Genomic DNA, 16,429 nt, shown 5'->3' with positions numbered 1-16,429 from the left:
CCTATATATCCATACATATTTGTATGCCATATATTTGTTTGACAATGTTTTTATTGAAATAGATTCCCTTCCATAGTTTCTTAATTGATGATATACTATCAGGAAGAGCAAAGAATGGAAATGATAAGCTCAAAAATTAGAATTAATCTCCATCGATTGCTGTTTTTTTCAATTGTTGGTGGAAGAACTTAGGAAATTACTGTGCAGCAGGAACCTCTTTTTTGTTGCTGGGAAACAGTCATTTGTGATTATTTCAAGGCACTGCCACCTGGAGTAGAAAACAGCTTCCTATGCCAAGATGCCAGATTAGACAGATAACATCACTGCACATCCAAACATCTGCTGAGACAAGGGTGAGGGTGTTATAAAGTCCTATTGGCTGCATTTTTAAGAACATGCATTTCAAAATTTCACGTGCCAATTAGTCTATAAAATATTTATTGAGTCTCTAATATATTCAGAACACTGCAATTGTCAAGCCAAATGTAATAGGTGGTTTACAATCTTCCTACCTCTCTAAAGAGTTATTTATAATCTAAGGCTAGAAATAGTCTCAAACATGAACTAGATGTGACCTTGTCCCTAAGGCATTTACAGGATAGGCGCTTCAGAATCAGGAGCTGAGTGAAATACAGAATGAAATACATGCCCATTGCAGTTGTTCCTTCTGTGATATGTTATTTAAATTCCGCTTGAATAAATATAATACTATCTTTATCATCTATCTACGTATATACCTATCTGGCGACCACCTTATTCCTTTGAGGAGGTCTAATTATTAAGAATTCTTTACACCTTTGTCCTGATTGGTTCGATCATAGTAAGAAAGTAGAGATAACACCTTTTCAAACCTCTGAGTAGCCCTCCTCCCTAAAAATGCACTATTTATCTATTCTGTAAGCCCAGCTTCCAAATTTTTTCATATAACACTCTGAGGTGGCTTTTCAGTACAGCTTTATTTTACTTTTTTTAACTCTCTTCATGCCTTTAGGCCAATTAAAGCTCAACCTACCCAACACATATCATGTTTATTTTCAAACAATTACCTCTCAGGCATTCTCTTTTTATTGTGGCAAATGCAAGATTCATGAGTCAACTGGAATTCACTTTGTTGTTGTTTTTTCTCTTTGAGATACATTTTCTGAATGAAGATAATTTACACAAATAAACCTGGAGACACACACAAGGTTTTGCTCAATTCTTGCAAAAGAGAATGAGAGAGACTAAGACTCGTAACATAATTTGAAGCCAAATAATCCTTCACCATGGAAAAGCTAGGGGAATAGAGTAGAGCTGCGCTTGAAAGAAAAGTAGAATTAACAAGGTGAGATCAATGTTTTGATAGTTTTGGCCATGTTGTGGTTTGAGGTGCTCCTTTAAAGAAGAGGCGGAGACTACAGTGTGCTGTTAGGTAAGATGTGAAGTTAACTAAAATGAAATAATTCAGTTAATGTAATTCAGACTATCTATTGCACCTTATATATTAAATTAGAGTTTAGTAGCATTGGATGACTACCCAATGCTAACCAGGAACAGTCTTAAAGAGGGTTATTTTTGCTAACTTGCAATGAACAAATACAAACAACTCCTGGTGCCCTGAAAAGCCACTGTCCCAATGATCAATTGCTTTCTGATGCAGTTTGTCATTGCCCTGTACAGACATGGTATGCCAAGAGAAAAAAAATATGAGGCCTAGATCTGTGAATTCATTCTTTTCTATGATGAAATGTTTAACATTTATTGATGTGATTTTCAAAGACTCACAAGAATCAACAAATTTTAAGTGATTTCTTTTTATTTTGTTGAATTCTATAGCTTTCTACTTTAATATTTAAATGCTATTGTTTAAGATTGCAAAATATGCCCTAGCCAGTTTGGCCCAGTGGTTAAAGTGTTGACCCTCAGACTGATGGGTCCCGGGTTTGATTCCAGCCAAGGGCACGTACCTCGGTTGCAGGCTTGGCCCAGGTTGGGACATGTGCTGGAGGCAACTAATCAGTGTGTCTCTCTCACGTCAATGTTTCTCTCTCTCTCTCCTGTCTCTCTTTCTCTCCCTTCCACTCTCTCTGAAAAGCAAAGGAAAAAATATTCTTGTGTGAGGATTAATACACACACACACACACACACATATATTTAATTGCAAAACACATTTTCTAAAAGTCACTACTTCATCACTGATTCCTACCTTTAAATGTGTTTCAAACTTTTAGTAATTTATTTGTTCTTAAGTTTTGTGATGTAGTTTTCCACTTTTAAAAAGAATAAAATACATTATCATCAAAATAATTTGTTGGATTTCCTATGGTTTCATTCTGCCAAAGAATGACAGAAAACACCTCATGATAGAAAACAAAGAATATAATATTTTGATCTGACTCTATATCTGGAGTTCTGATACTGTTTTGATTCTCTCTGAATATGTTTTGTTCTTGAGAAAAGAGAATGACAAGTCTATTTAATCTTTTATATCAGCCACAGTGATAACTTCCTATTAAATATTTCATATTGTTTTACTGATAAAGAAGATAAGACATTATGCAAAACTTGGCACAAACATGATTCAGGAGAGCATCTGCTGAAAAATAAAACACTTGAGAGCCTCTGCTCTTGAGAAGACAAGCCAGACAACTCATGTTTTCTGTGATGTTACTGTGGGTGTCTTAATGATATTCTGCTCTTATCCTTATAGTGAACCTCTGTGTCCCAGCGGCTGGGTAATACTGGAGTGACATGGCAAATTGCCCACAAACCTGTCCTAAGGACATTGCTCCATTTATAGCTGTTAATAAATAAACAAACAGTTTTTCTTAGTCTCAGGACATCAAAGTCAACTTTTAAATGTTTATCAAGCACTCTCATAACAGGTCTATCATGTGATATTTATATTATAGTGGAAAGAATTTAATTGGGAAAAATGGTCTTACTGTATAAATGTGATTTTCACCAAAACTAAAATAAAGTCTTTGAAAGAAGTTAGACATTCAAAAGAACGTCACTTCTACAGGGAGATACAACCACTACGAGATGATGATTCTTCATCATTTGGAGATGACAAAAGTTAATGATCTGATCATTTGTTCTAAAAGTTAAAAATTATATTGCAAATCTCTTGTTGTAGACTGTGATTGTTTTCTTCTAAATTGTTTTTTCTTAGAACCTTTTACAGGTCCTTTTTTCTGGAAAAAACTTGTTAAGGTGAGCTGAGCTTATTCCTGTACAATGCCTTCCTATCTATGAAAACATGATAATAAAGTTAACTTTCCCCTTAGAGATATTTAATTTGGTCAGTTTTTCTCATAAAATTAAGAAATTGTATCATAAAAATTATAACAATATTGAACACAGACTATGACAGAAGAAAGTGTGTTGCATAAAGAAAAAAAAGTGAAGTATGGAAAAAAGCCATTACCAGAGTCAGAATAAAAAAGACTAGTGTGTTGAAATACTTTTAAAGGTAGATGGAACAAACTTGATACTTATTAGCGTTAAGATATATTTCTAGAGGGAGTGCCCATGTCAGAGGGTTATCCTTATTATTCAGGGATATGCTCAAAATGAGGGCTAAGAGAAAACCCTGATTCTTTAAAGATCCATTTACAGATTTTATATTTACATAATCAGACAAATACAGGTTAAAAGCAAAATGTAGGCTGAGAAAAATAATGATCAATTAACAAAATGATGTTTCTGTTATGTTCAATAAAGCTTAGACTTAGGGCACTGAATATATTGTTGGCTTCTTCAATGCATCCAAAATGACCTCATGGAACATGAGCTGTGCAACCAGACAGGGCTGAGTTCAAATTTCAGCCCTGCCTCTTACTCAGAGTGCAATTCATCTATCAGGAATTCAACTGCCTTACCTGCAAAATGACAAAAAATTATATAGAAAGTAATATACCTGACAGAATTTTTTTTCCAAAGCATACTATTGGTGCAGAGGTAGGTGGCTATAAAGGATAATTACTAAGTGACCATGAACTTCATAGTGTTTTACATATTTCAACATGTACTCCTGGCTATTAGCTTTGCCTCATCTGTAAAAAAAGATGAAATTAATTACATGATATGAACACTCAGTATTTTGTGTATTTCTACTTGAATATGTATAAACATAATATATTCTTCCACAGACAAAGGTTGAAACATTGATTTACAGCGATAGCATTTCAGCAGAATTTTAAAATTTATTAACTCCTCACAGCTTTTCAAAAAATTCCTTTCACAGCTTAAATTTCTTGGAAATAGATAAAATTGATTTTAATAAGAAGAATAGATATGTATTATAATTATCAGCATTTTTCATCTAAAGAGTAGGTAAATGAATTAGCAACCTCAAGACATAACTAAGCCAAGTCAGCTATACTCAGTATCAGCTGCTAATGAGTATTAGGCTGAGTAAATTTTGTCTTTAAATCCTAGAATTTAAAGAAATATGCATATTTTTATTTATTTATACATCAACCTATTTCTATTTAAATATATCTTGAATTTATTATACATTTTAATAAAGGTTACCAATTTCAATCACCCAAATTGAGTTTAACTTGAAAGTGCAGTTGATTTTATCTATAAAGAGGTAAAGAGGGATAGGACCTTATGATGTGAAGGACAAATTATGTTGTTAGTTTAGATTCAGTAAATACTTAAAGAAATTATTATAACCCAGAGGCTAAGAAAGACATGAATGAGGCTTTGCCTATATCACTCTAATCTAGGAATAGGTTTTTGTAAATAACCAAATATTAGCTCATAGTAAAACATTCAAAATGGTCAGAAAATGAGGAGAGGGAAAAGAAAAACTAAAGGAGGAAAGTGTACTGCTGATGGTGGAGAATGAGAAGGATTCCCTGAAGCTGGGAACTTTGAGGCCTGGCCTCATCGATAGGACACAGAAATAAAGGCATAATCTGACCTACAGCTCTTTTAAATGAGACCAAATAATGGGAAAATAGTTTGTTTCTGTGTCATAGAGGACTAGAGCTCAATTAAATTGAACAGAAAAAAAAAATTTACATATCATACTCACTTTTTAGGTTAGAGAACAGAGATAGTATAATGTAGAACTTAAACATTAAATTACTGTCTTTTTATATCAAATTCATTGCTCTCTCCACTATATTTTTATATTTCTAGCAGTGAAAAAGAATCAGTTAGGTAATTATGTATTACATTAAGGGACTGTCAACCATTCTTCAAGGTGCTACTAGTGAATCATCCCAGGAGTAGAGCAAACATAGGAGCAGACAACCTATTGTATTTTCTACTATCGTGTCCCCTGTTTTCTATTCCCATCAGAAGGTGATCTGTTCTGAAGATATTTGAGTAATTCTAGTGACCACCTGCACGCAGGCCCCATTACTCCTCTGAGATAAGTCTCGATATTATGAATATTCAGTAAGACTTAATTGTACTCGTCAGGAGTCATTTATTTCCATATGAAATCTCAAAGAACTCAATTTGCATCTTATTGGTTAAGAGCAGATGCTGGAACCAACTGAATTGAAATCCCAGATTGACCAAGAATTAGCTGGATAACCTTGGGCAAGTCATAATCTCTCTACCCCTCAGTTACTACCTAAAAACAAACAAACAACCCAATTAATTATATTATCCATCTCAGAGACTTGTGAAGATTAAATGAGTTAAGTATACATAAAATGATTAAAGAACTGCCTAGCACATCAAAACAAAACAAAACAAAACAAAACAAAACAAAACACTATGGGAGTATTGCTATTACCACCATCTTCCATGTAGGTTTTACCTTAAGTTTCTTTGAATAGACACTGGTTGCATTTCTCCTACCAGTTTACACAAAGGACCTTGGCTATTTGGAATTTTAGCATTCCTGGTTGGGACTAACTTTATCATCTCATTAAGGTATCATTAACATCAACACATTTATTAACTCAGCAAATATCTGTTGAGTGTCTCCTCTGTGCCATAACTTCTGACATTACTGATGAAACAAGACATTGTCTACCCTCATGTAGTCTATGTTCAAGTAAGGAAGATGATTAGTAATCTGTAAGTTTTTGAAAATAGAAATTTAAATACACAGATAATGATGTACGTGCATAAAAGCTTAATAAGAAATCAAATGACTGGCATCTTTACTTAAATTTTATTTTTTAAAATGTTGACACTCAATATTGTCTAAATACTTTATGAAAAAAACATCCAATACTGTGGTCATTCTGAATTTGGATTTTAATCAAATTCTCATTATTCGATTTAACAAGAATTTATTAAATTCTCTCCTTGTCCTCTGAGACTTTCTTTGGTTCCAAAATTGTCACTGGTCAGTAAACACATGTTGAGTAAATAAATGATTATTTTGCTGGTCTTATTAGCATTGTGGAGCCCACATTGAAAACAGCAATTAGCTAGATCAGTGTTAGAATGAGTCTAACCAAAACAATTTTCTCCATTGCAATTAAAGGCCCCACAATACACAGGACACTCCTTAGGCATTTCCCACATTCGGGAGAGTAAATAGTATTCACTTTTTCTTTGCGGCTCTGGTAATGATAAACAACTTAGAAGTGAGAGAGAAAATGCAAAACAAAGCTACAACGACACTTGTCTGAAATGGCCATTGTGTGGTCAGCACAGAAGACTTGAGTTGCAAAATTATCTACTACATTTACAGTATTATAATAAAATATCAACACTACGCTCTTAAATAGCAACATGCTTAGTTTAATAAAATTAGAATATATGTAAATATGATATGTATTATATTTTTTCCTAGAAAAATCTCACCAAAAACCCCACATTTTAGAGAGTTTTGGAAAATCTTTGAGGACACATCAAGTGAAAGAAAAACTTTGAATGTGCAAATTTAATACTGTTAAGTTCAGTAAAGGATGCTGGTTTGGAAGTTGAAATTGGAGAGCTTATGAAGTCTAGATAATAGATGTCACAACCAAAAGCTTATTAAGCCATTTGGGGGCAGGGCTGGATGTTTCCTGACTTTAGGACTCCTGTGAAGGAGGTGATCTTTTCCAGGTATGACTGGAAACGGACGCTGATTGCCAGGCCCCACCGCATGCCAGAAGCCAGATGGAAAAGCATTCAGCAACCACAGCACAAGTCAGAGGGGGACCAAGAAGTGTCAGAAATGAGCAGCGGAGAGAGAAGTCAGTGTAGTGTAAGGCTGTGGTCATTCTCTAGAAGCTGGTCTGGGAAAAACAAGCAAACAAAACTTCTCTTTACAGATACCGCCGATGAAAGCGAAGTTACAATGTGGACTTCAATCAGTTGTGAACTGACTGAACATTTCCCAAACTTAATCTACAGCCCAGAGACAAGGAGACACTGTCTGAGAGCAATGGTGGGTGAGGCAGGCAGGGACTAGAGAAAAGGAGACCGAGCTAGAGCCATGATAATAAAGGGTTCCATGTAAGGACTGTTTGTGTATTTCAATTATTTACACTACACTCACCATCATAATAAAAAATTGAAAGTTACAAATACATGTATTTTTATAATACAAACATTCATTAATAATACAAATTCTTTCAGTTTTTAATATTCTACTAATACTTCTTTTAAACATTTTAACATTCATAAGAAGCCAAAAGGCCCTGGCTGGGTACCTTAGTTGGTTAGAGCATTGTCGCCCTATGCCAAGGTTGTGGGTTCAATCCCTGCTCAGGGCACATACAGATCAACCAATGAATCCATAAATAAGTGGAACAACAAACTGATATTTCTCTCTCTGTCTCTCTCTCCCTCCCTCCCCCTTCCTCTCTCTGTCTAAAATCAATAAATAATAATAATAGACCATTGTGTTATTTTTAAAAAGCTGACGACTAGACATTTTGTCATTTCCAAATGAATACTTTGTTTTGTTTTCTATTTGCTAAAGAAACCACAAACCCTCTGCATTTTGTTTCCAATTCCTTTCATTGGTGTTTGAAACATGTGGAGAAGTTAGTCCTCATGGAGATAAGGGCCTTTATCAAGAGACCTTTCTGCTTTCTGGCTCTCTACGTGTGCTTTTAGCTAGTGAATAGCCTCCTGGATATTCCCTCTTTTATAACTCCATGCACCGTGCCAGAGTATATTCCAGGGGATGGGGCTGAGGAAAAGGGATACATGGGAAGTAGTGTAATTTATTTTATACATCCAATATATGACTTTATAAATGTTATCTATAGTGCATAAGTCACTCTTGTAGATGTATTATGCTTAGAAATTGTTCAAAGATGCCAGTTATACATTTCTATGAATATTTTCTTGAACTAAAAAGTACTTTTGTAATCAGAATTTTTTTCTCTGCAAATTAAATAATTCTTAATCATAAAATTTATCATTTGTTTTTATATTTACTGGAATAGACTTAGAGATTGATCTCTAGTCTTACTCCTCACACCCATGCCATGACCTTATCATGGAAAATGTATACTCTCCTACAGCTTGATTTTAGGGTTGGTCACGTGACCCCTTTGGACCACTGGAATATATTAGTGGGCATGATATGAACAGAGGCCTGAATTGAGGCCGTGGTGGAGCTTGGCTTCTGGAACTTCAGGAATACCATGCATATACCACAGAAGCAGAGAAAGGTTTACCATGGATGAAGTACTCCTCATGATCTACCCCCCAAATATTGTTAGACTAAGGTTCCAAATAATTACTGCAGGCACAGTCAGCCATCAGCTCAGCAGACTAAGCTACGTGCATTCATTTGGGAAGTAAGTTAATAATTTCTCACGTTCATTCAACCTCACATCAGAAGTAGTACGCGTTCCCAGCCCCTCCAGCATCACATATCCCAGCGTCTAACCAGTAGATTTTATTGAAAAGATAGTTTCACAGTGATTATAAAGATATGAAAACAGAATGTAAGTTACTTTACTTTTTCCATTTTAAGTGACCACTTAGAGTTTGTATTTGTGTTCAAAAAGTTTTAAGGTGAGTAAAGTAAATTTTGAGGGATAAAATTTTTCCTTTGAAAATGCTGTTTAGTTTTAATATAGAATTTCTTATTGAATTTTAATATTATCCAATTTGTATAATAAGATAGTGATTATTATTAATATCTGTTTGCCTCATAGTTATTACGAACAATTATTTTGTAATTTAAGGAAAGGGGCATGTTAATAAAAAATTCTTTTGGTGTATCAAACAGAGCCATTAAGCTCCTGAGAAAAGGTCTTCCCGGTACAGAGTTCCTTCAGCCTGGGCCCCAGAATGAGGCACGTGGAGAACTGAGCCAACCACAAATGGAGCCAATCTGGAGCAAGTCACAGCCTGGAGCTGAAGGACGATGAATTCACACAACAGTGAGCGAGCTGAGCGCAGAGGCTTGCCTTCACAACCCTGAGTGCTGCGGCGGTGTGTTATTTAGAATTATTGTGGCATTAGTACACCGAGACATGTACTGTCTTTTGAGACTTTCATTTATTTGCTGCTCAAATTGTTTTAGCCACCATTTCACCTTACACAATGTCTCAATCATAGAAAGGTCTTAGTGATTATCTGTTGATTGATTGACTCTCAGTTTCAGACTGAAGGAATTTACAATCTCCAGGAAGAGAAAAAGGCCCACGTGAAAGTTACAGCAATGGAGGATGCCTGGTGATTGTACAGGTGATGCACACACGATGCATGCTACGCAGGGGCTGAAGGGAGGGAAGGAAACAGAGTGTTACTGGTGACTCCTGTGGAAGAAAATATAGAAGAATTGGTGAAGTCTATTTAAAAACAAGTTTGGGGCTCTATTTAAAGAACTGGTTGTATTTAGCATGCTTAGAGAACGGGGGAAGCTGTGCGAGAAAGTGAAGGCATGCCTGAGCTTGCGTTCTCAGGAGTGAGCGTGTCATGGAGGAGGTATCTTTGGAAACAGGCAGCACTCGGTTCAAGTCTTGCCTCTTGCCCACTTTAATAATTGAAGAAATGTTACTTAACGTTCAGGGCCTTTGTTCTTTTCTCTGTATGTGAGCTAAATAACACTTTCTTAGTGGGACTACTTTGAAGATAAAGAGAGGCGGATTACAAACTGACAGGCCTACTGTATACATTAAGAAACTATCAATTCCCACTCCAAAAATCCTAAGGCCCTTAAGAATTGTGCTAAATCTACTCTGCCTGCGCTCTACAAATGCAACAGCGAAGCCTACGTGACAGCACCTCTGCTTACAACATGATTCCCTGAATACTTTAAGCCCACTGTTGAGAACTACTGCTCAGAAAAAAAGATTCTTTTCAAAATATTGCTGCTCATTGACAATGCACCTGGTCAGCCAAGACGGAGCTGTACAATGAGATCCCAGTTGTTCCCGTGCCTGTTAATGCAGTGTCCTACTGCAGCCCTTGGATCAAGGAATATGTTTTACTTTCTGTCTTATTACTTAAGAAATACATTTTGTAAGAATCTTGTTGCCATAAATAATGATTCATCTAATGGATCTGGGCAAAGTCCATTGAAAACCTCCTGGAAAGAATTCACCATTGTAGCTGCCTTTAAAAACATTTGTGATTCATAGGAAGACGTGAAAATATCAACATTAACAGGAGTTTGAAAGAAGATTCCAACCCTCATGGACGACTTTGAGAGCTGCAAGCCGGCAGTGGAGGGAGTAACTGCAGATGTGGTGGAAACCACAAGAGAACTAGAATCAGCAGTGGAGCCTGAAGATGTGACTGAACTGCTACAATCTCATGATAAAACTTTAACTAATAAAAAGTTGCTTCTCATGCATAAGCAAAAAAAAGGAGGGGGGGATGTCTTAAGAAAGAATCTACTCCTGGTGAAAATGCTATGAAGATTGTTGAAATAACAACGGACAATTTAGAATATTACATAAACTTAGTAGATAAAACAGTGTGGCAGGGTTTAAGAAAACTAGCCCCAATTGAGAAAGAAGTTCTACTGTGAGCAAAATGCTATCAAATAGCATTGCAAGCTACAGAGATATTGTTCCTGAAAGGGAGTGTCAGTCGCTGCAGCAAACTTCACGGTTGCCTTATTTTAAGAAACTGCCACGCCCAACCTTCAGCAAACACCACCCTGACCGGTCAGCAGCCATCCACATGGAGGCAAAATTCTCCACCAACAGAAAGATCATGACTCAATGAAGGCTCAGATGATGGTTAGCACTTTTTTTAGCAATAAACTGCATTCGTAAAGGTATGTATATTGGTTTTATAGACATAATGCTATTACACACTTAATAGACTACAGGATAGTGTAAACATAACTTTTATATGCCCTAGGAAACCAAAAAATGCATGTGACCTGTTTGATTGTGATACTTACTTTCTGTAGTGGTCTGGAGCTGAGCCTGCACTGCCTCAGGTGTGTCTGTACATAGGATGAGAGTCTAGTATTCTTTCTAAATATTTGAGCAATGTAGCTAATAACTGTAATCTAAACAGTCATACCAAGCAAGTCAGAATCTATGAATTTTCATGTTCCCTCAGGTGTGAATGATTCACAATGGTTACTCATGGGCAAGAAATGGGAAAGCTCTCTGTGTGTCAAAAGATTTCTCCTTGAGTAGCTCAGTAAACTAAGGCAGGTGGAAGCACAGGGCAGCAGGAGAGAGTTAACAGAGACTGGGCAACAGGTGCTGCAGGCTCATGCGCCCCGCACGGGCGCAGTCTCTTATCACGAGATTTTTTGAGGTTTAAAGGCATAGTACTGAAATATCTCAATGTTGCATTGAATATGTTCTTAGAGATGGACACATTTACAGCATGATTTCTAGGTCAAGGACAAATGCTTTGAAAGAAGATATTATCTGCATCCTTATTTTCAGTTGTTATGATTGTTGTTTTGCATCTCTATAACAAATTGGTCTCCACTGAACTGGTCTTAGTAGCAAGAGAGCTCAGAGACACCGTTGGATGCAACAGAGCAGCGCATATCGAGATACCAAGCAACGGTCACAGTTAAATGCAGAATAGGAAATATATTCATTTTCTACTGAGAAGCTGGAATAAATTAGTCAAAGTGTAAGCATTCATTTGGAAGGGGTTTCGAGGACTTCTTGGACAATTGTGTGTGTGTGTGTGTGTGTGTGTGTGTGTGTGTGTGCATGCACGTGCTGGAGAGGCTAGTGATTTAGTGAAAGCCAAGGCTGATCGAGGTTTTTGGTGGGAAGTGAAGTTGCTCTCCTTGCCTACACCTCAGAACCATCTCTGTGATGCCAGTCAACTACTCTAAGATTGAAGTCATTTCCAGCAGGGAATTGTAGTTTGAGTGAGAGAGAAAAAACTTAGTGAACATAGTGAGGACTTAGGAGAAACCTAAAATATTGTACACATACCACCAGGGCCTGCCTGCCTCAGGGTACTGGGTCCCTCGGCAGCAGAAAAATTCCAGGTTGCACCTATTCGGAGGGTGGAGGTTTGTTATGTACAACAGGGTTAGTTCCTGCATTAGTCCCAAATGAGCTCACAATGAAAGGATGGACAAGGCTGTACAGGAATATGTTAGAAAAACACTGAGTGCAGCTACCCATATCATACGTGATTTGGGGTCATCTAAAAAATTAAGGCAAAGCACAATATAATTAAATCAAAATAAAAACGCTAAGCAGAAATCAATGCTGCAGGTCCTCAAACAACATCATTTTGTTCAACATCTATTTGTTATAAGATTGATAAATGTGGCAGGGACTTAACTCTTGTGTATATCAATTTTCCACCACAGTTCCAAGAACCTATCGATGATGTTAAGTAAAGACTCACTGTATATTTATCATATTTTACATCTGTTAACATTACTGGAGGAGCAAAAGTATTATCAGTGTTAAAATGGTTTTGGGGGGGCTTTGCTTCTTTTACTTAAGAAATTTATGAAGAGACATTTAAATCTTATCTCAAGGACTCATCTACTATATAGATGAGATAGAAATATATTACATACTCATTTGAACCTACTTGGTGCCCTTCAGTGGTCTCTCCACATCGAGTGGTGAGGTTGCAGGCATACCACAAGCCTCCAGTGCTCTACCTCCTACCCTATGCCCTGAGTACAATTTACCCTATTATTTTATCTCTCTGCTTGGCTTCTGATTTGCATGACCTTGTCTTTGGGTCTTTCTTGATGACATGAAAACTGAAGACTTCTGAAATCCAAATGCCAAACCCAGTGTCTTCAGTTCCTCATCCCATCCAGATCCTTGGTTCCAGGCACCCATTTATTTAGGAAGGTAGTTTAAACACAAAAACCACCATATTAGGAAGATGCTAATTACTGAAGATATACATTGGTCTAATTTATTCAAACACTCTAAAATCAATTGTTGAAATGAAAATAAAGACTTTTCTAAGTCACTACACTAGATGAAAAGCTTTCTGAAGGCAAAAACTTTTTTTTTTCACCAGTACCTAATACAAAGCCCAGAACCCAGGCACACATAGGCAGAATTTAGCACATATTTGACTCATTGACTGACTTGCTGAGTGATATAAAGAATGAATGGAACCAAATACCTTCTGGGATATCTTAAACAAAGTATAAGAAACGTCTAGCTCAGAGTAAGTAGAAGTCATAGAAATTTGGTGACAGTAATACATGTGCCACTAAACTTTTCCAGGGAAGGTTTGTGATATCCACCTATATCGGACTCTGACTACATTTTATCCTTATACAGACAATTCTTTTGACAAAGAACCTCCACAGGTACTAAAGAATAACTGAAAACAGATATTAACATATATCCTCTGGTATCACCTAAATTTTAACTTTGCATTTCTCACAGAAAGTTGCATTTTAAACCACAGCACTTTGAGAACCAATACCTAGCCGCTGATAATGCTGACTTTTCCAACCCATTTTCCTCCCTGGAACTCTAACCATGGAACAAACAACTTTAATTTATCACCAACATCATTTACTACAAGCCTTCACCTAACAATTCATTGCCTTTTAGTGTCCCTTCTTTTCACTCATTTACTTTGATGGCCCATTCGGCTCTGCGTTCGCCGCATCCCAGACCTGCCTCTCAGCCCAGCGGCTGGAGCCGGCGGCAGGGCCGGCATCGTCCATCACCGCCAGCGGGCTGCGCCTTACTCGCTGCATTGCAAATGCACAGCGCACTTCAGCTTTCACATCCTCACTGTCCACGGCCTCCCTGCCAATAATTCTTCTACTTTAATACTTACGAAGCACCAAAAAGTTTGAGTGCTTGAATATCCGGCTTCAGGAGAAAGCAGGTGCAGCAGGACAAATTCTAACCTCGAGTCTCTTCCCCCCTTGGTGCGTGAGTGCAGGAACCGGCCGGGTCCTCTGGGCCTGGGCAGTGAGTTACCAACCCTGGACTGGCATTAATCTCCTTAGTGTGGAAAATCATATTTCTTATAAAGATGCAAAGTTTTAAATATTTCAGGTGAACGGAGTTGTAGGTCCTATTCATTACTTTGTTCATTTATGTGCAACACAGTTGAAGTGCAAGTTATCCTTATAGTGTGACCATATTTTGCATCTAGAATAGAGGTCAGGATGTGAAGTAAGCATTAATTATTTTAAACATATGGTGCTTTCTATTTTTATTTTTGCTACAGATACCTGAATCTGCGTTCACTGTTGCAGTCCCAGTTGACACAGATAAATTCAAAGAGAGGAAGGTAGTGGCTTTTTGTATATGCTAACCTAGAATGCTTATAAAGAAAAGCGTATTGATCTGAAGAGAGTCTGCATTGAATATTGGGAGGGCTGCTTTTAATTGACAAAGATTATCATGTAATAGCTGCTCCCTAATAGTTTCATATGACTAAATATTAGAGTACAAGAAAAAAAATGATTTTCAAATACATTTTAGATGCCACTTTTTAGAGTTGTTTGTGTATGTCCTAAACTAATAGAATAATTGCATAATTTATTGTAAAAAAAACTTTAGATAATGGAAAGAACACCACAAATAGTAAAATTTACAGTTTTCTCTAAATATTTATTTATTTGGTTGATTTATTATAGTGGTAATCTAAGAAATCACTCTATTTAAAATCTAATTGCAAAATTAAAATTTCTTTAAAGATAGTAATTTTATTAATGTCTATGTACATTAAAGAAAATTTTATTATATCTTCATATAAGGTTTATTTCACATTTAAAATGATCTAGAACAAAACATATTCTAATTATATATTCACATACTTTAATCCAGGGGTGGGGAATGTCCGGCCTGCGGGCCATATACAGCCATTGAAATCATTTGTTTTGGCCCTGCCAAGGCAACTAAAGGCAGGACTTGAAATTCAATAAACTAGGAGCTTTTTGCATACCTAATTTTTAAGCTGATAATTTTGTATATCCCATAAGTGATGTTACAAATGTCCAAATGGCCCTTGGTTCCCCATTCCTGCTTTCATAAATCTTAATCATAGTTATCTTTAATGCTATCAATTTTAAAAGAAAGTTTCTGAAAAATATAGTGTATTTTCTTGGTAAGTGAGTTTTTATGTTTGTTTGTTTTTTTCAAAACATGTCTACAATCTTCTTTAAAGTTGCGTTCAATGGGTAAACAAATGTGAACATCTTCAATCACCATTTTTCTGTAGATTATAACATTTTAAATTGAAAGCATATTGTTTATCTAGGAGCTAACATACCTGATAAGCTCAGAGCAAACGAGGCTAAATGGAGAATTTTTTGAAAGTTTACTTTATTTCAATTAAAAACCTTTAAATATTTTATCTCAAATACTTATGCAAGTACTATATTCTATCTACAGTAAGAGGATACTTCTCTCATAAATAATGTACTAATAAAAGTTTCCAAAATGTTATCTGTATGTATGATACATTTATTGTTATATAAAATTTAAATGCGGCCAACTTATAGACCTTAATTTATTACATTTGAATTAGTAAAATCTATTTAACTGTGCCTCTCAAAAAGGTGTATTTTTATATCACTGGATAAAGAAATACTTTTTGTTTAGGTTGTAAGATATCTTCTTAATTAATTCCACATATATTCATATCAAATGATATAGTAACTATTAATTCACTGACTCCATTAGCAGATAAGAAACTTCACAAAGTGTCAAATGATACCAATGTTACATCAGTTTATCAGAGCTTTGAAATAGAAATTTACCAAGAATAGCTTGATTTTTCCCCCCTCCAATTCTTGAGCTCAAAGTAAAGCTCTGGAAGTTTGTTCCCAGCCCCTCTTGCCTTCTTGCATCACCAAGGGGTGGAGGACAGCTATGAAACACTAGTGATGGTCACAGCCCAGGAAAACAGCCCACTAAAGATTGATATTTAATTACAAAAATACAGAACACTGCTTTTTCTCTATACTTTACCACCACATCAATAATACTCCAGTATAAGAACAGTAGATTTCAGCTGAAAGAGTTGCAAGATATGGATGCTCCCTGAAGGCTATTTAAGGAAGTATTTATTTTTTAAAATGAATCAATAACTAATAACTTGGAAAAAACATAAAGCATTACACCCA

This window comes from Miniopterus natalensis, chromosome 1 (assembly GCF_054644295.1).
Source record: "Miniopterus natalensis isolate mMinNat1 chromosome 1, mMinNat1.hap1, whole genome shotgun sequence".
NCBI classification, from domain to species: domain Eukaryota; kingdom Metazoa; phylum Chordata; class Mammalia; order Chiroptera; family Miniopteridae; genus Miniopterus; species Miniopterus natalensis.
This window is presented reverse-complemented; position numbering follows the sequence as displayed.